Here is a 25653-nt window from a genome sequence, read left to right as displayed (position 1 = left end):
CTTCTCAAATAACTTAGCAGGCAAATCTCTATTTTCAAACACAGTGGGTAAAATATGGAATCAACTACCAAACGATCTGACCACCCTCTCCTTTCTCCCATTATTTAAAACCAAACTAAAACTCTTTCTCTCTAATCACTGGTTATGCTCTTGTAATAACCCAGACTAACTATCTTTACTTTTCTTTTCCTTTACAAAATACCTGATGCTAACATATTTCTACTCCCTACCTTATATCTTTACTACTTTCATTGATTATTACTAGTCCCTCCCTTTAGTCTCTACACTCCCTTCTCCTGTAATCATCAATCCTATTAACCTTTGCCTTCTGTCTTATTACTACTTCTGTTAACTCAAGAACTTGTACTCTATATAATGTCACTGTCTAACGATGCTTTCCTTTCTTTATCGTAATATGTTGTTTTTGAAATGTTAAGTGCTTCAAATGTAATGTTCAAATGCTATGTAATGTTTTTCTATGTTTTATTATGTTGTATAACTGAAGCTTTTCTCCCCGGGCCTCCACTGAAAATGGATATGTATCCAGTTGGACTAACCCGGTAAACAAAAGTAAATAAATAAATAAATAAATAAATAAATCTTTCATAAGTAGTTTGCATTGGTTGGTCAGCCATGGGGAATGGTTGTTTTTAATTCTTTTGTATGCTGTGGGGCTAAAGTATTAATATTATTTAGAAATTCTGCATTGAAATATTCAACTGCATAATTTAAGGGGAGGCTTTTTAGGATGGACCAGTTAACTGCTTTCAGAACTTCAGTGAATGACTCTTTGGAGAAGCTGTAGAGATTATGAGTAGTTTTGGGCTTATGTTACTTTGTTAGTTGCTTAATATTCCTAGAAGTCAGTAGAAAACCTGCAGATATATATGCTAGAGAGTAGCAGCAGAGAGAAAAAAATAACATTTTGCCAGATGGAAACACACTACAAACTTACTTGCTGTAACTTTGCATTTAATAAAGCACAAATGTGGTGCTTTTCCTGAATTCTTCAGCAAAAAGCCAGCAGAAACCTGTTAATATATTTGATATACATTAAAAGCAGAAAGGACAGCACTTAGTCTGAGTATAACACAGTAGAAATAAAAGGTGCTACCACTGAATCCTAGAGCAAAAAGCCAGTAGAAACTTGTTGATATATTTGATAGACATCAACAATAGAAAGACAATAGAAAGACAAAAACACATTACCAAGTTTGTAACACAGTAAATGTTTATTTGTAATTGTTTCTAGTACATAGTTGAACCAGAATGAAATAATAGACCATTTTTGTTAAAAAAAAAATTCAGAAATGTAAAGTGCCTTACTGTAGAGTGAAGCAGCTGGATAGAGAGTAGTTCACCAGGGTCATGGGGTAGAGAAGTGATTTTAATGAATTTTCTGTGCAGGATTTGAATCATTGATATATCAATTTTTATAAGTGTGTAATGATAAAATTAAGCAATGCCTGTTGTAGCTAGTGCCTCCAGTTTTACAAGAATTGGTCATTAGTCTATGGGAATTTAGAGGTATGGCAGCTCCCCCACTACACTTACTTGAGATAACTCATCCCTCTACAGATACTCACACATACAACCAGCCATACACTTCCAGCCACTTCCTGTACCCTAAACTCCCTGGCACTTACCTGTAGTACAATCTCACCTACTGAAAGGAATGGGTGAATGGAAATGTCCAAGTTAATTATGTTGGACAGTGGCAGTGTTTTATACAACAGAGCAATTCTCTGAAACACTTTTCTGCATAAATGCCTTACCACAGGCATTTTTTGATGGAGACCACATGGCTAATTAGCATAGGCTGTTTTCTGGAATGCCTCATTAGCATGGAGCTCAGCTGAGGAGACTGCCCACCACTGCTTCTATAGACTGCATAGAAGCACTGCAAAGCATCTGTCTCTGAACAAGAAAGGACTACCACCATTGGAAAAATGGTCATATTAAAGTTTACCTCTGATCGTAGCCATTTCTAAATCTCAGAGAAAGTCCAGTCAATGGTGCCAATTGAATAATTTGGGATGAGATTTTATTTTTAAAAGACCAGAAGGAGTATGAAGGGCAATTTTTCTGATATGGGTGCTGAAAAAAAGGAAGCAAACAAGTAGCAATACACCCCAAAACTGGAAAAAATAGAAGTTTTTTAGCAACTCTTGAACTTTTCTGCATTACTAATGTTTCTGTATCAAAGTAAATGGTTACTATTATTTTCTAAATCATTATACCAAAAAATATTTTGAAGGAGCCTGCCATGGCTAGCATGATTTTGTTTTACAGACAATGCCTTCACCTTCCTCATGTCATGTTAAAGGACAGAAAGGAATCCATTTGATGAGGAAGATCATTTACTTTGGTTTTCTCTCTCATCAGTTTACAACAGTGCTGTGACTGCTTATTTTTAACTGTCAGCACCAATCTGCATTTTCAATTACTTTGCTTCCTTTGGTTTTCATTAGTGGCAATCTCTGTTGCAGCATGTTAAGGAATGTTTGAATGACAGGCTTGAAACTTTAACCGAGTTAATTTTTCTTTCTAAAATAACAAATTTAGTTCAGTGTTCAATTGTGAGTAATCTGCCCCCTGTGATTAATAGGTGTTACTTGGTCTAAGATGGTTTGTGTTGCATTCACAGTTTTAAATATTGTAGCTAGAATTAACATCTTTGATGTTAATCTTCTTCCCCCAACTCACTGACTTGTCTCAACAAAACAATGTATACAGTGCAAAAATGCTGTAACAAAACACCAGAAGAAACATTCACTTTTACAGAAATTACAGTGTAAAAATGCAACATCAAATACCGAAAAAAACTAAGAGGAGTTAGATAAACATATTTGCTTTATCTGAGGTGTGATGCTAGCAATCTGTAACTGATAAGACACATTTAACTGTCATTGTTATAGGCATTATTTTCTTGATGGCTGTGCAGTTGAGATGAGTGACCTTACTTAATTACTCTGCCACTCTTAGTAGTCTTTGTGATGAAACAGATGAGACAAATGCAGCAAAGAAAGCCAAACATAATTGTTAAATGATTTTTTCTGCATGTGAAGTGTTTCGTGTTTGATTACAGAGAAGGGAATCGGTTTTTGGAAAGAAAAACTTGACTTTTTGGTGGAGTTCTCCTTTAAAATCTTCTGTGTCACAGAAACATTATCTATGGTTTTATTTATCTTATTTAAACCGTACCTACATATTTGTTAAATGGGTGCCACAAAGGTTTTATTAAACAAAAGTAAATCTTCTGTGAACATATTGTTACACATTTTCAGTTAACAGATTGCGTCCTCTTTTTCCAAAAATGTGGACATTATGCAGGTATGTTTTTTACTTTATTTATTTATTTATTTATTTGGTTATTTATTTACAGAGTAGGTGAATTATATGTGCAGGACTACCCAAAGCAGAAAGCTACAAGCAAGAAATATATATAATAAGCATGCAAATATAAGAAGTATAACAATTTAAACTGGCACTGACCAAGAGTGGAAATCTATAAACAAGAAATGCACATAATATATATAAAAATAAGAGAACTGTAAAATTATAAATAATACTACTATACCTACAGTCAATAAGTCAAAACTTAGCATACTTTCACAGAAGCCAGTGCTTAGTCGACCAAACAATAATTTATAACTAAATGTTTGCTGGTGCAGTAATGTGACAGAATGTTTAACATAAAGAGGTGGAAGTCATTCAAGTGACCATGAAGCAGCAATATGCATGATGGTTTAGTGGTTTACAGTCTCTGTTTTCCTAAGGGAACCATGACTGTTACTGCCAACTGCAGCTAGATCTCTTTATAGTATGAGCTGTGCTTGAAAACACAACTAATGGAAAGCCAAACATTGACAAAAGGACAACATTCTTGCTTTTGAAGTTGACAGCCCCAATTTCTTTGGTGGCCAGGGTGGAAAATGGCTGACTGGGGAGAGGATGGATAAGCTAGTCACCATCACTTGACTACTGGATAAAGGACTGGGAGATTCTCCACTGCTCTGTAGTCCTATGGTGAAAATCAGTGGGCTGTGCAGCAATCAAGCAAAACAAGGTAATATTGGCAAACAATTATAAAAGGCCAATCAGAGTGCAGCATGTGAACAGGTCAGTGAGTATATCATTGCATGTTCTGGTTTGGTAGTGGTGCTACTGGGCATTGAAGGTTGGATAATGACTAAAGTAAAAATGTTCCATCCATGTGGTCATGTGTTAAGAATACATTGGTTGTACTAGGCATACAACAGAAAATGATACATAAGGTTAATACGGAACGGCATCCAAAAATGAGAAACAAATACAGGAATTAGCATTAGTACTAGTTAGTGCTCATTAATCTTGACTAGCAATGGTTATTTATGGCTTGCAGGCATAGTTTGATTTTCTATGTTGTTTTCTTGAATGTGGTAATAAGTTCCACCTAATTGGTATAAGTAACCATGAACATTTGACATCTATTAAAATTAACTCATTGCAAATGCACAGTTATATTTGTTTTATTTTCCTTTTGTTGTGTGTGCAATAACACATGGTTGTAAGAATAGCCCAGAAACAGCTAGTCGTAGAAGCCAGTTATTGCATAAGAGGGTATGTGGCAAATAAACTGTTAAGAGTGGGTACTCCACATTAAATCTGACTGCTGACCATACCTTTCAAATTCTTAGCACAAACATTCTGGATAAAGCTAAAATAACTGTGGGACAAAGGCCCAAAGCAGGAACACATTTTAAATACTGCTCTTTTAAACATAGACAGTTTTATGGTGCAGAGTCTGGAACACAAAGGTCTGTTATTATTTAGTGACTTCAATCCTCATTCATTTGCCAGAAAGCCAGAAATGTTATGAGGAACAGGTCAAAAATATGAGGCACAAATCTGGACATTCTGAGAAAATCTCTGCATTTAAGAGATATGCTGCTGACTATACTGCAGGAGCTTATTGAAAGGCTCGGTGCCTATAGAGCACATAGATATTCATGTACTGCAGAACTTTTATGATGAACATTCTGTAGCATATGTTTGCTTTAGTTGTACATTTTATGTTTATATATACGCATGTGTGTGTGTGTGTGTGTGTGTGTGTGTGTGTGTGTGTGTGTGTGTGTGTGTGTGTGTGTGTGTGTGTGTGTGTATGCACATGTGCAACTGCACTATTAAATGAAATGTCAACAGATTTCCACAGCTGAAATTGAATTTCTCAATTTAATTTTTTAAAGTATGCATACCAGAGTTGAAGGACATTGTGTTCCTGTGAACAGATGTCTATAATCCACATTCTTCATAAAATTATTAAATGACATTCTACTCCAGAATAGCTTGCACTTTTAACCCTATGTTTGATCAAGTGTTAAATCCTGTTTCTAGTTGTTTTTTATGGCTTTAAGGGTTAGAAATGCACTGCTTGTTTACTTTAATCATAGAAGGAAAGAAAGGCGGTGTCCTATGAAAGTGTAGTTTTTGTTCTGAGGCAGTGCAAGCATTTATGTGAAAGGGGCTTTTCTCAACTGCAGAGTTAGATCTTATCATCCCATCTTTTGTTGACTCTGCCCTGCTTCTTGAAGGAGGCAAGGTTATCATCCATAATGCAGAGGCAACTGGGTAATGTTTCTGTCCCACAAAGTATTTTATTTATATGTTGTTGTGGGTTCAGATTTTTGTTTTTGGTGTTTGTGTAAGTGTTCATCCTGTGAAGGCATAAGAGATCTATTAGGATGAGGTCTTTGATAACAGAGAATGCCAGAAATAGATCTCAATGCAGGAGTTTATAATAGAGAGCACTGGGATAAGGCTATTAGCCTTTCTTAGTAGTTAAGAGCTTTTAGATGAATAATAATATTCATCAGAAAGCTTTGAGGCCTTTCTAACTGCAAGATCTGTGTGGCTATGTGTACGCCAAATGGAGCATTTACTCAATAACTGGTCTAATTAAGGTGCAATACAGAGGAACAATAAACAAAGTTATGTACTTACCATAATGATAGATCTGTGTTTTCTGCTAACGTCCTTCCTCAACGGGATGGGTCTTTGGATCCTACCTCAGATCCATCTTCAGCCACTTGGATCCAAAGCTCAGACTCCTTTCTTTACCCATAATTCCCTCCTACCCCTGAAGTTACTTCTGGTCGAGTTTGAACAAGCACCAGCTAATGGGCAAAGGACCCACAACTCAGAGACCAGAAGTAATAAATTTAGTAGATTAGCTGATATTCTGCTCTGGAGTTTGAAGAGCATTTGAACAGACCCAGGAAAACCAATAAATGTTAATAACATTAACAAGGAAAAGGGGAAGGAGGGTGGAAAGTTGAGGAAAGACAGAAGCAGACAACACAGATCTATCTTTATGGGAAGTACATAACTTTCATATCTGATATTGTCTCTTCCATCTGTTCCTCAAAGGATGGGACAGAGTCCCAAGCTAATAAAACGTTGGGAGGTCTCATGGAAGGATATTTAAGAGTACGGTGGTTGGCATAATGATTAAAATAATTACCTCACAGACTCAAGGTACAGGGTTTGACTCTTATCTTTCAGAGAAATTGGCTATGCTTAAAATGGCCACAAGGGAATGAATCAAAAAAGTGAGTGTGTTTATGTTTGTGTCTGCATGCATGATTGAATGTGTGCATGAAAGTAGAATGTATGTGTGTGGGAAAGCAGAAGAGACCATGTATCTGTGTATAAGAGAGTGAACAGTGAGATTCATCAAGCTATTTTACACTCATTAAGCAGTGCTTCTGCTGTTTAGCGAGTGTAAAAAAAAATGAATGGCAAAAAAGTGTGTGTTTGTGTGTGTGTGTGTGTGTGTGTGTGTGTGTGTGTGTGTGTGTGTGTGTGTGTGTGTGTGTGTGTTTCTGTCTATGTGTGAGTGAATGCGTGCATGACCATGTCAAATGCATTTTTCAGAAATTATAGTTTAGATAGTACTCATGAAACAATGAATGATTTTTTTTCAGAAAATTTTTTTTAAATATAGATTTATGGATGACTTGGTTTTTGTATGTAAAGGTGGACATGAACTGGTTAAGCAGTTTATAGAAGATCTGTGTAACAATAGGTTTGAAATAAAATTTGATGGCCTACAATAAGAGAAAAGTGAAGTGTTTTAGAAGTTTTTTTAGAAGGCTTGACTAACGGACAAGTAAGAACAAAGGTTAATAGAAAGTTTGATAATGCGAGTCATTCCTTAAATGGCAATAGTTGCCATCCACCACATACTATTAAAGCACTTCCTATGGGGAGTTCCTATGAGTTTTTAGGTTGTGTAATGATCAAAGTAAATTACAACGTGAATTGAATAAAACTGCCAGTATGTTTTTGAATAGGGGTTATGATAAAAATTTTGTAAGAGAAGCTTAAAATCAAATTATGAATAACTGTTGTAGTACATAGTTTAAATCAGGACAAAGTAGGGATATAGATGAGTGTGGTGTGCAGCGGACTAAGGATAGTAAGAAGGTTTTTGTAGTTACTCCTTATAATATTTTGAGTGAACAGATTAAGGACATCATAACATGTTCTCCTATAAAAGGGGACATAATATTAAAGATATAACAGTCCACAGTAAATCTGAACTGCCTATGGATAATTTAGTTTTTCAGCCTGAGAGTGTTGGAACTTTCCCTTGTAATAATTGTATTAGCTGCAAATATATTGCGAATACATTTGATAGAATTAATGAGATTTCTTTTATACCTATTGGTAGGCATTGTTGCTACACAAAAGGTATTGTTTATGCATTGGAATGTCCATGCAAAATGTTTCATATTGGGGAGAGGAAGAGGGCTTTCAATCTCAGGTTACAAGAACATGTCAGGGATATCAAAAATAGAAAACTTGAAAGTCCTCTTGCCATGTATTTCAAATTTTACCACGGCATTGATCCAGTTAGTTTTAAGGGTACAATTTTAGAAAAAATAAATATGATTGAAGGGTGTTTAGATATTAAAAATAACTTATTATGTAAGGAAGTTCTATTTATTTTAAAGTATTTAACTCTGATCCCTGTGAGACTTAATGTGGAGTGTAACTGGAAGCTTCTTGTTTGATATTTTAATTGTTTTAATTAACTGATTATACAATTGCGGGCAGATGTTTTAGTACTATTTATGATGTGTGATTTTGTAGTGTTTTTACTCCTGAAGGCTTTTTTGAGTCACGGCCCTAGAGTGTTTTATTGTTTTGTTGTAATAAACTTGGTTACCTTGCCTTTGCTGTTTTATATTATTTTATTTGATTTTATTTTTTATTTGTCTGTGGTGGAATATTTTATTTTCCATGGCCAGTGATCCTGCTTTGCATCTGCACAGGATATTTAGAGAAGATGATTCCTCTTGAAGGACTATTGATAGCTTTGTGAGATGTACAGGGGATCATTGTGAAAATGACACTAATAGTGATGAGGTGCTACCCAAAATACGGGAAAGATTTTTTGAGCAATCAAGAAATTAGAGGACTGTGAATCCCTTCAACACTGTGGGTAAGCGTTCCACTAGATCTATATCCCCTGAATTGCTTACTTTGATTTCTAACTTAGAACAATTAATGGTGAAAGAAATTTCGATACACTTTAATATGGTTAGTCTACAACTTTATGTCAAATTAGACATTACACCCAGAAGTCTCAGAGCCTTCAAAAGTCCCATCTACTCTGTTTGATCCTTTGGAGAGTGAAGATAAAAAATTTCAGGCTAGTTGGGTGGCTGCCGCCCACTGTTGTGCTATGGACTGGCTCAATATATTGACTGAGAGTGATACAGTGAAGCAAAGGAAACTAAAACTAGAGATTTCCTCTGTTTGTCCGTCTCGACACTTGACTCAATGCGTCTTATTCAGAACAATGCTAGGGGGACATTAATGATAAATTAATCAGTTTTGAGAAAGATCTTTTGGGTAAAAAGAAATTCAAATTGCAGCATGATTTACGTGATTATGAAAGTGGTACAGCTTTTCTGTGGACATCCATTCACAAAAGATGTCATTCCAGTGTTCGTTTTCGTTATCCAGAAGTGAAACAGGGCCAGAATGGCATGGCACATGACTCTACGGATGCAACCTGGGATTCCATAGATTTTGATAGTGATGATTCAGCTTATCCACCTCTTTCCCAGGCTCAAGACACAAGATATATGGGAGAGACATTTCAGAAGCCTGCAGATAACGACAAAAAACAGGGTAGATCCTATTATGACAGTTATAGAGAAGGACAGTACTAACAGTGGGATAAAAGAACAAGATGGCAGTCACTGTAATAGTGCAAGCTCTTTGGAGTGTAGTGGTGAATTTTGTGATTTAGTTCTAAACCTTCCTGGTTATAAATTGAACAGCTCGCAAATGTCAGTTTTGAACTGCGGCTTGAAATTCATTCCTACCATTCTGCCCAGAATTCATGTGCATAAAACTGATGTTTTTCATTTAATTAGTATATTGAACTTAATTGATTTTTTTCAGCACTGATACTGTTATTGATAATGAGGTTATTCTTAATGATAGTAGTTTAGATACTACCCATGAAGCAGTGGATAATTGGAATTATACTTTTATTCCTTGTGTAGCCAGTGTGGGAGATGTCAAAATAAAATATATAATTGTCAATCGGGCACCACTTATATAATGTGAAAAATAATTTTATACCTTCTTTTAAATATGAGGGAGAAATTTCACTCTGTGGTTAATTTTGGGATTGAAACAGCCTTTTCTGATTTTTATTTTAAATAAGATTGCAGAAAAAACTTATTATAATTTAACCAGAATGGTGTGGACAGCTTTGAAAGGTTTTGGTAACTAAAGGGAACTTATTATTAAACCATCAGATAAAGGCAATACATTTGTAGTAATGCATTTCTCCCAATATCTGTAGCTGTTTTATGACCTTCTAAACGACAGAAGAAAAGTGTATAAAATAGTAGATGAAAGTGAACATAAGCATGTGTTAACAGAGGATCCAGGATTTACTTAACAAAGGCCTCAGGTTAAGTTATTTTTCTAAGATTGATGTGGAAAAAAGGTTTTGTATGAAGGAATGTGTGATGAGTTATTTCTTTTGCTTCCCCAAAATTCATAAGAGCATGCCTGATCCTCCTGGCAGGCCTATAGTTTCTGTATGTAAGTATTTCTTACATAATATTGGTTTGCTGTTGCATAGATATTTACTCAATGTAGTTATTAAAATATCTTCATACATCAACGATTCATTTGAATTTCTTAGTAAAATATATGACATTCAATGGAATAAGGATATGTACTGGATCACTTTTGATGTTAAAATCTTGTACACCAGTATACAACATAAATTTGGCATAGAGGCTCTGAAACTGTTTCTCTGTGATAGTTAAGGTAGAAATTGATGAAACAGAGAGACAGGCAGCCAGACCCTCAGCTCCATCGCAAACTGCAGAAGTGTAGTATGAAAAAACGAAAACCCAGCTGGCAACGCAAACCTCGTCAGTAGTGCACTTAAGTTATAAAAATTGGTAGCGCTTGTACACTGACAAAGCTTAGTCAGAAAGGTTATAACAAAAAAAAAAGCACCTTTTAAAAGTTAATTCAAGAAAAAAGAAAGTCGTGAAATAATACAAAATAATACAATAAATATGAACAAATAAAAATGCTTAATTCAGAAACATAATAAAACACTGTACAAAAAAATCAATAATATTTGAAAAAGGTAAAAAAATGTATGCAGCACATATTACAAATCAATGAGTTCAGCGTAAACACTGAAAATATAATAAATCGAAATCAAAAACTAACAGCACGGAAATAAATATACCAATCATTGTAACATCAAACAACCCCATAAATAGATGAACTGGGAGTAAATAAAATTATTCAGAAACTAAATCTTACTCCAATATAAGAAATTTTTTTATATAGGATTATATTACATCAATACAACTTATAACTTCTATAATATTTAATATCTTATAATTTTTATACATGAACCCGCTTTTTTTTAATACAATTTTAGTTGCCAGGCTCCCTCTTTTTCAATACAAGAGCCAGCCTTAAATTCATTTTTTAAAGGATTGCAAATAAAGCAGTGGGCACAAGCTGCCATAATTCATTACACTTTTTAAAAATTTGTGATAGAGGAAATACACTGCAATAAAGGCTGTATTTTGAACCATTTGCCAAATGAAAACTGCATGAACAACTTAGGAACCTGATCATTACTTACAATAGCCATAATGAAAATTGTTATATTATGTCAAAATTCAATGCTGAATTAATATAATAGAAAGAATAATATACCTTAAATGAAGGTGTTTTATTATTTAATATGCATTACTGAAAAAATTGCAAGTTTATCAGTATATTTAATGATATTCCTAGTATTACTATAAATTTATAACTAGGTTGTTATTAAAAGTTATTATTATTTATTATGTAAAGATAAGTTATTATATATGTTTTTTTGTATTAATATATTATGTATAATTTGTATTAATGTAATTGTTCTGTTGTTGATTTTTATTTTTTTATTTCTATTTATTTTTGCTGTTCTATATATTCTTGTTAGTTATTTTTCTTTACCAACATCATTTTTTTTATTACTTACTTTTTTTACTGTACTTCTTTTTAAATTAAACTTGTTTAGATTTTGAATTGCTGAATTGTAATTTAAATATTTATTGTTATTAAGATTTTTGAACATTTAAAAAAATTTTTAATAAGTTTTTATCTTTTTGCTAATTTTGATTTTCGAAGAAAGCTTATATTTAAAAATTTTATTGTTATTGCTGCATGTTATGCTTATTAAGTTTTAAAGTTTTGTCTCTGTGATAGTCCAATATCTTACTATAATATAGACTTAGTTTATTTTAGTTTGACATGCAGTTATTTTGAATTTAATAACGTATTTACATATGCACGAATGTAACAATGTACCCAACACACTAGTCATAGGTGACTCTATAGTCAGGCACACTGATGTCCCACTCACCAGGCTAAACAAGGAGAAAGTTACTGTCAGCTGCCTGTTGGGTGCCAGGATCCACCACATAACCCATGCACTCAGGTCACTCCACAACAAGTACAACTATGACTCTGTTATTGTCCATGTTGGTGTGAACGACCTGAGATGTACCTCCCTGGACTACATGAAATGAGACATGGAAGAGCTCTCCGATCTTGTAGCCCAGGCAGGTATGACCCTACCCCTGAGTAGCATTCTGCCATTGCCCGGAATGATACCACAGTACAAGGACAAAATGATTGACTTCAACAACTGGCTAAGCTTCTGGTGTCATTCTAAGGGGATCCAATATTTGTCTGCCTGGGATGACATGGTCGACAGACCACAATACTTTGCCAGAGATGGCCTGCACCTGTCGTCCCTGGGATTCTGGATACTGGCTAAGGCTCTTGCCAGCCCTATAGTGCCTTTTTTTAGGCAAGGTTTAAATGACAAATTCACCACCATAACAGGAACAGGCAAGCAAAAACTGAGGGTAATGCTACTCAATGCTAGAAGTCTAAATGTCAAAATGCACTCACTCGAGGCACTCCTTAAAATGAAAAACATCCATATCTGTGCAGTGACTGAGATCTGGTTCAAGGCTCCAGAGAGTACCCCTGCACTACCAGGCTATAACTCATACCAAACTTTTCGGCCATGTAACTTGGAATGGAATACCAAAGGGGAGGTGTGTCCATATTCATTAAGGATATCCACACCACCAGGCTAGTTGCTCAGCATAATGCATCCGAGGATATCCAAGTGAAACTAACTCTGGGCAAAACTGCAATCCAAATTGTAGCTTGCTACAGATCCCCCACCATGCCCCAGGATTCCCACTCCTCTTTTCTTGATATACTGGAAAATATTAGGGTTGAACCAAACACCCTAATAATGGGTGATTTCAACTACCCCACCATTAACTGAGTAAAATACTTATGTATCAACTCCTTCGCTCAACGCTTTCTGGAATTCATACATTCCAATGCCCTGGATCAACTTATCCACACATTCACCAGGGGCAACAATATCCTAGACCTAGTCATTACCAACATGAGTGACCGGTGTTCCACACCTAAAGTCAACTCCTCGTTGGTCCACTTCAACCATAAGCTAATCACCCTAGATATCCACATCGCGCCCCCACCCCCCAAACCACAATAAAAAATTTCTCCAAAGCCAACTTCATGCTACTTAAGACAGAAGTGGCGAACTTCATGACACCCATGCAGATGGACAATACAGTTACGACTGCTGAATCCTACACAAATGCACTCTATAAGCACTTGCATGAGTGCATTGATCGTGCTATCCCAAACACAACCAAGATGCTATCCTTCAAAAAAAGGAACCCAGTCTGGTGTTCCCCTGACATAAACAAACTGTACAAACTGTACAACAGAAGGAAGAAACTGCTGCAAAAGAGTGTAAAATCCCATGAGTGGAGGAGCTCCCTGGTCAGCCTCAGTAAGAAGCTGAGATCCCTTATAAGATCCTCCAAAGCTAGCTACGAAAACAAAATCACCACTGATTCTAAGGACAACCAAAAAGCATTCTATAGCTATGTCAATAATCTCAATGCCAACACCCGGATCTGCTCTGAGTTACAGCACAACAGCACGAAAATTACAGAACCAACTGATATTGCCAACATCCTGGCAGATAGGTTCAATGCTAACATTACCCCCCTCTCACCCCCTAAAGAGCCCATATCTATATAGGACAACTGCAGAGTCCCTGTAATCACAACTATGCAGGTAAAAGCTGCACTCTGTAAAGCCAAAAACACATCATCCTTGGGACTAGACAACATCCCAGGCTGCATTTTACATGAACTTCAGAACGAACTGGCTCCCCACCTAAGCACCATGTTCAATCATAGCCTCACATCAGGCTTTGTGCCCACTGAATGGTGCACAGCAACAGTTATCCCACTCCACAAGGGGGGAGCCACCAATGATTCCAGGAACTGTCACCCTATTAGCCTGACGGGCCTGGTCTGCAAGGCCATGGAATGTATCATCATGGAACTCATAAACAAAGACATTGGTAACCTCCAAACTCTGGACCCCACTGATTTCAGGTTTGTGAAAGGCAGATCATGCCTCCTGAACCGGATCGACTTCTTTGAGGCAGTCAGCAAAGCCGTAGACAAGGGTAAGGTGGTTCACACAGCCTATCTTGACCTCGCCAATGTTTTGGACACCATCCCCCATTCTGGAATTATAGCTAAACTCACTAAACTAGGTATAAATCCCTATGTCACAAGATGGGTTGCCAGCTGGCTCACTGACAGAACCCACACTGTAAAAGTTGCAGACTCCAAATCTGACTTCAAACAAGTGACAAGTGGAGTACCACAGGGATCAGTCCTGGGACCTCTACTGTTTGGAATCCACTTCTCTGAAGTACAGGCTAACACAGAAGGCCTCTGGCTAATGAAGTTAGCAGATGACTGCAAAGTAGGAGCCATAGTCGAGTCCCCAAATGATGTGGACATCCTACAGAAGGGCCTCACTGAGACAGATGCCTGGTGTCAGAGCCATGGCCTCAAGCTCAATGCCAAAAAGTGCATTGTCATCCCTTTTGGTAAAAACTCTGTACCCATGAACTACCACATAGGCAGCAGTCTACTTAACACCAAATGTGTGATAAGAGACCTTGGGACCCAGGTGGACAGTAGTCTCTTTTTTGATAATCACATCTGCACAGTAGTCAGGAAGTCCTTCTATGTGGCACACTTCATCACAAAAGGGTTCTCATCCTGGAAAAAAGAGGTCATTGTTCCCCTCTACTCGACACTCATCAGACCCATAATAGAGTACAACTCCCCTTTTGGAATGTACCTCACAAGACATCTGCAGCAGCTGGAAAGGCCACAGAAGTACCTCACAAAGAGGATTACTGGCCTCAAACAGATGCCCTACACTGACCATTTAAAAAAACTCCAGCTTTACTCCGTAGCATATCACCTACTCCAAGGTGTTCTCTGCCTAACATATAAAGCTATGTCAAACCCATAGCTGTTGGACATACTACACCTAAAGAAATCCCAATCCCTCTAAGCTACAGTGCTCTAGGGACCTAAACCTTGTCACCACAATAAACAAGACATGCTAGAGGGATAGATTGCTGTCCCAGAGACTTCCCATACTCTGGAACAAGCTACCCATCTATGTCAAGCAAAGTTCCTCATTAGCACTCTTCAAGAAAAATCTTGATGAGTGGATGGGAAATAGGAAATACACCCCTAGGATCACTTCTGTGGCTCTGCTCAACAGTGGCACAGAAAAATAACTTTCTTGGGTGTTGTAAGCCAGGGAACCTTGTTGGCTAGGCTTACTTAGGCCCTTGGGCCGATAGCCTAGTACCTACCTATGAACCTATGAATAAGGTCATGTATCACCAAATGCAAGGAACTGCTATGAGGGCATCTTTTGCCCCATGTATGCAAATTTATTTATGGGTATGCTTGAGATGGAATACTTTTACAGTTATGAATTATTTCAGAAATTTGTTTTAAAATATTATAGATTTATAGATGAGTTTGTAAAGGTTGGCATGAATGGGTTAAGCAATTTATAGAAGATATACATAATAATAGGTTTGAAATAAAGTTTGAGAGCCTATAATATGGGAAATGTGTAATGATTTTAGATGTTTTTTTTTCAAAGACTTGAATGACGGACAAGTTAGAAAAAGGGTTAATAGAAAGTTTGACAATGTGAGTTATTTCTGAAATGGCAATAGTTTATCTATCATACATTATTAAAGCAGTCCTCTAGGGAAGTTCCTACGAGTTTTTAGGTTGTGTAATGATCAAAGTGAATTACAACATGAATTGCATAAAACTGCCAGTATGTTCTTGAGGTGGGGTTATGCTAAATGTTTTGTAGAATAAGCTTTGTATCAAATTAAGAGAACTATTGCAGTACAGAGTTTGAATCAGGACAAAGCAGTGATATAAATGGGTGTGGTGGGCAGTGGACTAAGGATAGTAAGAATGTTTTTGTAGTTACTCCTTATAATGTTTTAATTGAACAGATTAAGGACATCAAAAATATTACTGGGGTTTCCTATTGAAATTTAAGGAGTTTAGGGATGTGATAGGAAATATCCCTATGTTCTGCTATAAAAGGGGGTTTAATATTAAAGATATAATAGTCCATTATAAATTTAAACTGCTTATGGATAATTTAGTTGTTCAGCCTGAGAGTGTTGGAACTTTCCCTTGAAATAATTGTATTATCTGCAAATATATTGTGAATACATTTGATAGAATTAATGGGATTTCTTTTATCCCTATTGGTAGGCATTGTTGCTACACAGAAGGTATAGTTTATGCATTGGAATGTCCATGCAAAATGTTTTATATTGGGGAGAGCAAGAGGGCTTGTTACAAGAAGATGTCAGGGATATCAAAAATGGAAGGCTTGAAAGTTCTCTTGCCAGGCATTTCAAATTTAACTATGGCAGTGATACAGCTGGTCTTAGGGATATGATTTTAGAAAAAAATAAATGTGTATGAAGAGTGTTTAGATATTAAAAAAAGCTCCATTTATTTTAAAGTATGTAACTCTGACCCCTGCTAGACTTAATGTAGAGTGCAACTGGAAGGTTCTTGTTTGATATTTTAATTGTTTTAATTGATTGATTATGTAATTGAGGACAGATGTTTTTAGTACTATTTAAGATGTGTAATTTTGTAGTGTTTTTACTCCTTGAAGGCTTTTATGAACTGAGGCGCTAGAGTATTTTATTGTTTTGTTATAATAAACTTGGTGACCTGGCATTTGTCTTTTTATTTTACTTTATTTAAGTTTATTTTTGTTTGTGGTGGAATATTTTATTTTCTATGCCCAGTGATCCTGCTTTACATCTGCCCAGGATATTTAGAGAAGATATTCATGATTTCTCTCAAAGAGCTATGGTCAGCTTTGTGAGATATACTTAGTATCATTGTGAAAATGAAGCTAAAGGTGGTGAGGTGCTATCCAAAACATGGGAAAGAGTCTTGGAGGAAACAAGAAATTAGAGGACTATGAATCCCTTCAACCAACATTGTGGGTAAGCGTTCCACTAGAACTTTATCCCCTGAATTGCTTACTTTGTTTTGTAAATTAAACAATTGATGGTGAAGGAAACGGTGTACTTTAATATGCTTAGTCTAAACCTTTATGTCAAATTAGACATTACCCCCAGAGGTCTCAGAGCCTTCAAAAGTCCATCTACTCTGTTTGATCCTTTGGATAGTGAAGATAAAAAATTTTAAGCAAGGTGGGTGGTAGCCACCCACTGTTGTGCTATGGACTGGCTCAGTATATTGATTGAGAGGGATGCAGTGAAGCAGTGGGAACTAAAACTAGAGATTTCCTCTGTTTTTTCTTCTCTTGCCAATTTAATTGATGTTTTTTGTTTAGAACAATGCATGGGCGACTAACTATAAGTTAATCAGTTTTGAGAAAGATCTTTTGGATAAAAATAAAGTTAAATTGCAGCTTGATTTACATGATTATGGAAGTGGTAGAGCTTTTCTTGGACATCCAATCACAAGAGATGTCATTCCAGTTTTGTTTTCGTTATCCAGAAGTGAACAGGGCCAGAATGGCATAGCACATGACTCTAGAGATGCAACCAGGGATTCCAGAGATTTTGGTAGCACTGATTATCCACATCTTCCCCAGGCTCAAGACGTGCTTTATGGGAGAGACATTTCGGAAGCCTGCAGGTAATGACAAAAAATGGGCTAGATCCTATTATGACAGATATGGAGAAGGACAGTACCAACAGCAGGATAAAATAACACAATGGCATTGACTGTGATAGTGTAAGCTCTGCGGATTATAGTGGTAAATTTTATGATTTAGTTGTAATCCTTTCTGGTTATATATTGAACAGCTCACAAATGTCAGTTTTGAACTGCGGCTTACAATTCATTCTTAACATTCTCCCCAGACTTCATGTGCTTAAAATTGAAGTTTTTCAGTTAATTAGAATATTGAACTTAATTGATTTTTTCAGTACTGATACTGTTATTGATAATGAGGTTATTTTTAATGATAGTAGTTTAGATACTACCGAGGAAACAATGGATGATTTGAATGATACTTGTTTTCCTTGTGTGGCTAGTGTGGGGGATGAGTCAGAATATAATGCATACTGCCAATTAGATACCAGTTATATAATTTGTAAAAATAATTGTATACCTTTTTTTAAACATAAGGGAGTTCAGAAATTTCACTCTGTGGTTAACTTTGGGATTGAAACAGCCTTTTCTGATTTTATTTTAAATAAGAATGCAGGAAAAATTATTATAAATTAATCAGAATGGAGTGGAAAGCTTTGAAAGATTTTGGTAACCCAAGGAAATTTATTATTAAACCATCAGATAAAGGCAATAAAATTGTAGTAATGCATTTCTCCCAATATTTGAATCTGTGTGACCTTCTAAATGATGGAAAGGTATACAAAATAGCAGATGAAAGTAAATATAAGCATGCGCTAACAGAGGTTTCAGCTTTTACATAACAAAGACCTCAGGTTAGGTTATTTTTCTAAGACCGATGATGAAAAAAAGGTTTGTATTAAGGAGTGTGGGATAGCTTATTTCTATTGCCTCCCCAAAATTCATAAGAGGATGCCTGATCCTCCTGGCAGGCTTATAGTTTCTGCATGAAAGTATTTCTTACATAATATTAGTTTGCTGTTGCATAGATATTTACTAAATGTAGTTATTAAATTACCTTCATACATCAAAGATTCATTTGACTTTCTTAGTAAAATATCTGACATTCAATGGAGTAATGATATGTACTGGATCACTTTTGACGTTAAAAGCTTGTACACCTGTATAAAACATAAATTTGGCATAGAGGCTATGAAACTGTTTCTTGGTGGTAGTCCAACATCTTATTATATTATAGATTTAAAAAAGAAATACACTTGTTCAGATAAATAAACCACTGGAAATAAAAACGAAAATGTGTAACAGCAAACACCAGCAGAATAAAACAGTGCCAGAAGTTATAAAAAAATGTTTATTCGCTCATAAAATTAAAAAGGTAAACGCTTTCACATCTGCTTCATCAGACCATCTACAGAAAATGAATGAACTAGCATGCTTATGTATGCAAACATCACTCAAAGTGAGGCAAACAGGTTGAATCAATCACTTGAAGCATTATATTAGACCAAGCATAAATATAGCAAATGCATAATAAAAACAATTAAACTAATAAAACAACCTATATAGGAAGTAAAATCACTCAAATATTTCTAAAAAATGTGTCAATACATTTTCAGTACTGATCCAATGTTGATCTGTTTGAAGCAAGTACTATAAAAGTAATATAAAATAATGCAACAATATACATATATATATAAGAAATGTATGTAAATAAAAATGTATATAATGGCATTATATATATTTCAATAATACTCAGCAGTTATCACTTTCTAAGGCTTTGTCCCTTTAGAATGGGTCTTAATGGGACTTTTTCATTAAGACCACTGCCCTGATCTGCACTTAACCTAATCATCCAGTTGACCTCCCTCATTTCAGTAATGTTTCTAATATCACCACCTTGGACACTGGTGTTTATCCTCTCAATCACCATGAACTTAAAAGAGTGTCTTGCATCAGTGGTCATAACATGTTTGGACAAGGCATTGTTAGCAGAAGGACAATGGATACTGTATAAATGCTCCCTATTCTGTCTTTCAGAGGTCTATCCATCTTGTCAACATAAAATGCTTGGCAGACCATGCAGTTGGCAAGCTGGACCACATGTGGATTCAGACAGGTTGCGTGCACCTTAAAATCAAACCTGCATCCATTATCAGGATGTTGAAAACACCCTCTACTGTCTACATAGTTATAAAAATGACATGTTCCACATGCCAATGTGCTGGCTCCACACTCAGACACACCAGGTTTATGGTTATCTGGATAACATAATAATCTTTTTAGATTTTTCTTATTCTTATATAAGAATCTGGGAGTATCACCTACAAGCCTCTGGATGTTCAGATCAGTTGTTAAAATGTTCCAGTGTCTCTTAATAACATTCATTGTCATTCTAGTGATAGTGGTGTAAGTTAAAGGAACAGAGATATTAGTAGGTCTAATGGGAGTTGGTCTCCTACTATTGGAATCAGTGGAGTGTTCACAGTAATATGTTATGGCTATACTGGATCTAAGTGGATGTATGCTACAAAGTATATCATCAACCTCCTTTCTGTTATAGCCTCTGTCAGTCAGCTTGCCTTTTAAGCATAAAAACTCAGATTTAAAACCATCATCTGTTCCATTCAGCCTAGAGGCTCTCAATCCCTGTCCCTTAACTATATTCTTAAACACATATGATGGATGCATGCTATCTCGATGCAACAGGGAATTCCTATAACAGGGTTTCCTATATATACACCAGTACGGAGGGAACCATCAACCTGTCTGGTTAAAAGCACATCCAAAATTAAGCTTGAGTGTCTGAATAGTTCAGATATAATTTCAAAAAACTGGTAGAGGAGTTCAAATCTTGATGAAACTTGACTAACTCATCAAGGTGGCCTGCCCAAACATGTAACAGGTCATCCACAAATTTATGACAGAATGGGACATATTGCTGAAAACTTGGTGTTGAAAACATACATTCCTCTTTCTATTGAGCCATGACCATATTGGCATAGCTACTGGCACTGGAGGTTCCCATAGCCACGCCATCTCTTTGTTGGTAATAGACATCATCAAAGACAAAGCTATTATTCTCAAGTACTATTCACATACAAAGATCTATCAGGTGACACACTGAATGATTGTATGCACTGTACTTGGACAAGTATCTACTCACATAAGGAATCATGGTAAACAGTGACTGTACACCCATAGTGACCAGCAGGTACCTCAAATCTGTTGGTTGCATTTTAATATAGTCAAAAAGATCTCTTAAAAACTGTTTGGAGTCCCTCAGCACTACCTCATTGCTATCTAAGATTGGACATAGGTGCTTCTCAACAAATATAGAGAAAGGCTGTGTGCTCCAACTATGGCCAGCAACAATGGGTCTCATCGGTGGTCTGTGGATATCCTTATGGATCTTTTGAACACCCTGTATGACAGGAATCAATGGCTCACTTATCAAAAAATAGTTATATAAGTCAAGACTGATTATTTTATCTTGTAAACAATTACTCAAGGTACTCCTAATAGTTCTTATAAGACAATCAATGTCTTTCTTGGTGATAACAGTGTAATATCGATTATCACCTAACATTTCTTTCATGGATTTAAAATAGTCTGACTTGTCCATCACTACTATGGAGCCACTTTTATCAGCTGGTCTAATGGATATAGTCATGTAATTTTGTAATGTATGTAAGGCTGTCTTCTCATACTTTGTAAGGTTATTATCAGCTGGTCTAATGGATATAGTCATGTAATTTTGTAATGTATGTAAGGCTGTCTTCTCATACTTTGTAAGGTTATTATTATGATTAGTTCTGGAGCTCTCAAAGGCTTGGTGCAAATCATTTTCTACTAATTTAACAAATGCATCTAGAAGAGGGTGTGGATTAGGCATAAACAGGCTTGGTTTCTTGAAAATATTAATATTAGCATCATCAGTATCCCCATCCCAAACTGTATTTTCAGTGAAACTTTCCGTACAAACATCCTAATATCTAGAACAGTATTTGTCACATCTCCATGTTGTGCAGGTATAAAGGAAAGTCCCTTCCCAGTACATTTAACTCATGTGGGGGGGGGGGGGTCAAACAACTCTTGGACAAGTTCCGAACAATCAAGTTGTGACTTGTCTCCACATCTTCTTGAGTGATTGACTGGTATTCTGTTCCACTGTCAGTTTCCTCTTTGTCCTTCCCCTGCTCTGTGAGTGATTCCTGTTGGAACGTTGGTCCTTGTCAATGGGTAAAGAGAAAGTGATAGAGCCATTGCTTCAGGAAAAGTGGCTTAAGATTGAGGGGGGTAGTAGGGGTGTTAACTTGGGAAATGTTTTCACTTGGCCCAAGAACAGTATCCCTCCATTTAGACGATTAACCTCCGATCAGACTTCCAATAGTAATGAGGATGCTAATATTTCCAGGGCCTATATTAGATCAGTGAATGCTTAAAAAAGAGAATGCTGATTGATCGACCTTATGTAAGCAAAAGCTTACAAATCTCGAACTGTCAGATCAGCAATTTTTTCCCTAGGAAAAAAATCACTGATCCAAAACATATACACACAGCACAAGTACACCAAACAAACATAAATCCACACACATACACCTAAAATCTGACACCTAACCCTACACTAAACTATGCACACACCACTAACTATCCACTTACCTTAACTCAAACCCTAACCCTAAGGTCCTTCACTATCGCACACTCACCTCACCCGCTCCCTAACCCTAACTCACCTAAACCCACCCTAACCCTCACGTCCACACAATTGCACACATACCTAACCTGAGCCCTAACCCTCACTCACCTAACCCACCCTAACACTCACATCCACACAATCGCACACTTACCTGAATCTGACCCGTAACTTTCCACCACAGCACTGAAAATACCAAAGCAACAGAAATGGACAACCAAATTCTTTCCCTAGGAAAAAATTTGAGTTTCTGTTGCTTCAATATTTTTAACTTTCGCTAAAATAAGGTTGATCAATCAGCGTTTGCTTGTTTAAGTGTTCGCTGATCTAATATAGACCCATATTTCCATGGGTGTAACAAGAACAGCATCCAGGAATGACACTACAGTTTTTTCTACTACTACTACTAAGTCTCATAATGGATCTTGCAATAAGGAACCTAGCAGCACAGTGACTGAGAGATCTACTGATAATCATTCTTCTGTGAACAGTGATGCTGATACCAGTGGGTGAATGGCCTACAAGGGGCTATAATTTATTTCATAGGTTGGTACTAGGCTATCGGCCCTAGGGCCTATACAAGCCTAGCCATAACAATTCCCTGGCTGTTTCTTCCCACAGCATTTACTTCCCTGGACCCCTGTCTAGCAGGTGGACTGAAGTAATCCCCAGGGTGAATTTCCTATCTCCCATCCAATCACCAAAGTTCCTTTTGAAGAGGGCCAAAGAGGGTCTCTGCTTGACATGTATGGGCAGTCTATTCCAGAGTCTGGGGAGTCTCTGGGTCAGGAACCTATCCCTCCAGCATATTTTGTTCATTGCAATGAGAAGGTTAAGATCCCTGGAGTGTGTGTCTCTGAGGGATTGGGATTTCTTTAAATGTAGCATGTCCAACAGCTCTGGGTTTGACATGACCTTGCATGTTAAGCAGAGATCGCCTCTGAGTAGACGATATACAACAGAGTATAGGTGAAGTTTTTTTAGACGGTCAGCATAGGGCATCTGCTTTAGGCCTGTGATTCTAGTGAGGTATTTCTGCGGCCTTTCCAGTTGTTGCAGATGTCTTGAGAGGTACATACCAAACGGGGCATTGTATTCTATAATGGGTCTAATGAGGATTGAGTACAGTGGGACAATCACCATCTTTTTTTCTGGATGAAAAGCCCTTAGTGATGAGGTGTGTCACATAGAAGGATTTCCTGACTGTTGTGGCAATGTGGTTATTGAAGGTGAGACCACTGTCCACCTGTGTCCCTAAGTCTCTTTATCACACTTTCGGTGTTTAGTGTACTGCCACCTATGTGGTAATTCATGGGTACATGTTTTTTCCCAAAGGGGATAACTATACATTTCTTGGCATTGAGCTTGAGCCCATGGCTCTGGCACCAAGCATTTATTTATGTAAGGTCCTTTTGCAGAATATCCACATTATTTGGGGATTCAGTAATGGCTCCCAGTTTGCAGTCAACTACAAACTTTGTTAGCCAGAGTCCCTTAGTGTTGGCCTGTACTTCAGAGAAGTAGATGCCAAACAAGTGCGGTCCCAAAACTGAACCGTGAGGTACTCCACTTGTCACTTGTCTGGAGATGGATTTGGAATTGGCTACTTTTACAGTGTAGGTTCTGTCAGTAAGCCAGTTGGCAACCCATTGAGTGACATAGGGATTAAAGCCCAGCTTAGTAAGTTGATCTATGATTCCAGAGTGGGGGATGGAGTTGAAGGCCCTGGCGAGGTCCAGATAGGCTGTGGAGATCACCTTACCCTTGTCCATGGCTCTGAATACTGATTCAAAGAAGTCAATCAAGTTCAGGAGACAAGATTGGCCCTTCACGAACCCAAACTACATGGGGTCCAGTGTTTGATGGTTGCCAATGTCTTTGTTTATAAGTTCCACAATAATACGTTCCATGGCCTTGCAGATCAGGCTCATCAGAAATCTATTTATTCATTTTATTTATTTCCAGTTTGATGACCAGGGAAGTCCTCTGGGCCCCAAGGGCCCATTTTCAGTGGAGACCCCAGGGAGAAAAGCTCCACAATACAAAGTACAAGTACAATACAATTGCAAAAATATTAAAACAAATACAGAGGAGAATATTTACAATGGTAATAAAAATATGAAACAGAAATATCAGCAAAATACTAATTACAAATAAAAAGGAGAATATTTACAATGGTAATAAAGAATATAAAATAGAAATATCATTTAGTAAAACAGTTACAAATTTGAGAACATGTTCATGATCACATGGTGGAACACACCAAACATTCCAAGGTGATCAAATGGTTGCAGTTTAGAATTGGAGTCTGTCGTCAGGGAGTATGAGATCTTACCCTCACCAAGAATGATGCCACAATATGAAGACAAGATGATCAATTTCAACAATTGGCTTAAGTATTGGTGTCATTCAAAGGGGATCCAATGCCTGTCAGCATGGGATATGCACAACGATGCACGATGCTTTGCTGCTTACGGCTTTCACCCTGTCCTGGGCTGGGATATTGGCAATTGTGAAACTCTTATACCCATAGTGCCTTTAAGGCAAACTCAAAAAAATAACCACCCACAATCATAGGTACTCAGAGAGTAAAACTAAGACTAATCTAACCTACAAACCGTCTAGTCTAAACCTCAAGATGCCTACCTCTCTCCATACTCTGGAATCCATGGAAACCTGTGCAGGAAACCTGGTTCAGGACAGAAACCTGGTTCCAGGACTCTGAGATACCAGCACTGCACTACCAGGCCTACCCTGTGCTTACCCGAACCACAAAAGGAGGAGTCATCAAGATACCCACACCTCCAGACAGGTGGCAGCAGATAGCATCAGAGACTACAAGCATCGAAGCATCAGTGACAAAGCTGGTGCAACTTATAGCCTGTAAATCCCAAACTACAGAACCCCAAAACCCTCCCAGCCTCCACCCTCCTAAGAACACTGGAAAATATGAACTGAACTCCCAACACCATTATATTGGGTTGGACCATTAAACATAGTCAACTAACATTTGGGAAGCTCCAACACCAACTCCCCAAGGTTCCTAGATACCATAAAACAAAATGCTATAGAATTCATAAACTCAAATCCTATGGAACAATACTGGACCTGATCATCCAACATCCACAACAAGAATCCATAACCCAGACTGGTACTGATCATCCACTGAGTGTATCAGAAGTGGTAGATCATCACTCACTGGATATTCCCCCACTGACCCACCTCAACCACCCAAAAACCACAGAAAATTAAAAACCAAAACTCCCACAAAAACCAACCAAACCAATCTCAAAAACAAAGCGG

The sequence above is a fragment of the Protopterus annectens genome, chromosome 1.part1 (genome assembly GCF_019279795.1).
Source record: "Protopterus annectens isolate FY-2018-M chromosome 1.part1, PAN1.0, whole genome shotgun sequence".
Taxonomy (NCBI): Eukaryota; Metazoa; Chordata; order Ceratodontiformes; family Protopteridae; genus Protopterus; species Protopterus annectens.
This window is presented reverse-complemented; position numbering follows the sequence as displayed.